A 2837-nucleotide genomic window follows, 5' to 3' on the forward strand; every position below is an offset into this window, starting at 1 on the left:
CGGGCCGGGCCGGGGCACCGCGCTCTGCTGGGGAGCGGAGCCGGCAGCAGCCACGGGCTGAGCCTCTGGAGCCGCAGGGAGCACGAGCTTATTACTCCCTGGAAGATACTGGAGAGCTCCCTTTCTGGCTGCGTCTAGGTTGGGTCAGCTGCTTGTGGGCAGGGTGGCAGTAGCATGATGTGACTTGCTAGGATTGTAAGGAAAATTGTGGAGATAAACTAATGCTGCAGTTACTAAGGCATAAAGCTTTTGGAGAGGCAGTGCCTGTTAGTTAATTCCACTAGCACAGGGAAAAGGACTGAGATTTTGGGTATACGTGAGCCCTCTTCGCAGCCGGTCCCGCAGGCGTGTGGGCTCCCGGGCATGGCAGCGCCAGCCCGACGTGCTGCTCGGAGAATCTGTGACCGTGCGAGGTACTCAGTGATCTCTTAAAGCGATGGATGACAAGTGCCTGCCAAAGCAAACTGATTAAGGGGCTGTCATACGGCTTGCAGTGTTAACACTGGTTTGGCCACTATGGATATAGAAGCAGGCAGCGTTTGAAAAGAGGCAGCATCTTGGATTAAGAAGAAAAAGGCTTTAAGACAGTGGCCTATAACAGTGAGGAAGGAAAGAATTTAAGCCCACAAACCAGTCTTCAAACTTGAAGTGAAAAAATTAAGAGGGCCCACGTATATTGAAGATCTCAGTCCTTTTCCCTTTGTTAGTGGAATTAACTAACAGGCACTGCCTCTCCACAAGCTTTATGCCGCAGGATCAGACAGTCAAAAAGAAAAAAAGAAGGGGGGGAAGTATGATATTACAAGAGATAAATAACCAGGCTAAAAACATGTTTATTGTACATTTGTTCCCTCATCTCGGAAAGAGCAAGCAGCTTTAGGCACCTAAAGCTCTTACTCTGACATGCCTAAGTCCTAGGGTATAATTCAGCAGCCAGGGATTTTTCTGGCTAAGCCGTTTTCTCTTGAAATGCTCTTGGCACTGAGGCTTGGAAGGAGAAACTGATAGATCTGGTTATTAGCTGTGCAGCAGAGATGCTCAACAGATGTTTTCACAGGCAAACAATCTCATCTGCTCACAGAGAAACATGGGCTCAGCCTTAGTGCTCAATATCACTTTGAGATGCCTCTTACAGAGAAGTGGCATGGGACAAAACTGCTTGCAGCTTTGCACCACTGTAGTCTTATTCATAACTACAGATATCTCCATGAGATTTTATGAGGGAAAACACTGGGAAAAAATGCAGAATTTAGGAAAATCAGAGAAAATTTATATCGTGATAACACTGTCCATTACACTAACACTATGTATTTGCACTGTGCTAAAGAGACACAACAGTAATTGCACTGCACCCATCAAGTACCAAACTACTCCAACTCGAACCGTGCTCCTTTCCTTACACCTGTGTTTTCTGCTCTCCTGATCACACCTAACTCGTGGCAGCCTATAAGTATTGCCAAATAACCTCAGGGAGCCTGACGAGGAAGAAATTCAGCTGCCAAGAGCAAACCATGCAGGTAAGCCAACAGGCTGCCCCTCAGCCGCTGCTTTATATGTTTGATTCAATTCAGTATTTAACAAGATCCCAAAGCACCCACAGATTAAATGCAGCCACCTATGCAAAAATACGACTGTCTTCCAAAAAACCCCAGCACTTATTAACATTGGTGATTTATGAAGTCCTTGATGTTTGCAGAGAGAGGAAACCACATCTCATGCCCGTATGGTTTAGCAAACCACAGATTACCTAGGACAGAAAAAAAACTTCGCAGGAGTATAGGTTACGAAGAACATTGATATCAAAGACAGTAACGAAGAGGATGGTAGTAGACAAACAAGAGAAACAAATGTAAACTTGCACAGATATCGCCCACCTGTGCTTCAACCCACTTCAACATTAGTTAAAAAGCTGGAAACCATGTGCAGGATATACAAACTAAAATCAAAACCTGAATAAAGCATGTCGAGACTACACACAAGCCCCCATCGTTTACTGCTGCTACAGCTGACTGCACAGGTGGTTCACGATAGCTGAAAAAGCATTTTGTTAGCGCGAAAGGGCGAGGGAAAGGCTGGATAGCACGAGGAGCGCCTGCAGGGCGTGAGGTGAGGCAGGGATTCCGAGAGAGAGGAGCCGCTTTACCGGAACGTGGAGGCATCGAGGTGGCATTTAGGAAGGAGGAGGGGCAGAGGAAACAGGTGCAAAAGAACGAATATGGAGATGAACGATGGGAGTGGCTGGAAACGGGGTGGAGGAGAAGAAAGTCCTGGAGGTTGAGAGGTGAGGGCTGGCAAGACTGGAAAGAATATGGCATGAGGGAGGGTCAGTGAAGGGACGACGAGGGCGGACAGCGGCGGCCGCACTGTCTGTGAGGGCGGCCATAGTGTCTGTGAGGGGCGCCGGCCGCGGCGCCTTGGAGCGGGCTGGGGCGGGAGCGCCCTCGGCCAATGAGGACGATCCACGCTCCAGGAACCGGGGGGGGGCGAAGGAAGCTCCGGCCGCCCGCGGCCCCGCCCGGGGCACGCCCGCTGCCCGCGGCCGGAGGCGCCGGGTGCCGGCCCGGAGCCGGAGGGAGAGGGGGGCGCAGTGCGGTACCGGGGTGGTCACTGCGCGGGGCTTACTCACGGGCTGCCGTTTGCTTCGTCTGTCTAGCTACTGTCAATAAAAATAAGCTGTTGATGGAAGTCTTGGTCTCTCTAATATTTAATATCAGTTTTCCAACTCAACCCGTGTTCTGGTCATCTGACAAATCATTTTTAAACTATCCTAGTGAAGATTTTTTGTCATAGGGTCTCAGAAGAACAGTCCTGCTCACTGAAAGGAGGACGATGTTAAA

General features: G+C 49.7%; 1 protein-coding gene across 1 annotated transcript in view; it reads right to left on the reverse strand.

The window, feature by feature from the left end:
- Positions 1 to 2247, reverse strand: part of ERGIC2 (ERGIC and golgi 2) — a 23033-nt gene extending 20786 nt beyond the window's left edge. The window contains exon 1 of the mRNA XM_005423507.3: positions 2144 to 2247. The gene's annotated coding sequence lies outside the window, so the exon portion shown is untranslated. The remainder of the gene's footprint in view (positions 1 to 2143) is intronic.
- Positions 2248 to 2837: the final 590 nt, after the last annotated feature.

The sequence above is a fragment of the Geospiza fortis genome, unplaced genomic scaffold (assembly GCF_000277835.1).
Source record: "Geospiza fortis unplaced genomic scaffold, GeoFor_1.0 scaffold424, whole genome shotgun sequence".
In the NCBI taxonomy this organism is placed as follows: domain Eukaryota; kingdom Metazoa; phylum Chordata; class Aves; order Passeriformes; family Thraupidae; genus Geospiza; species Geospiza fortis.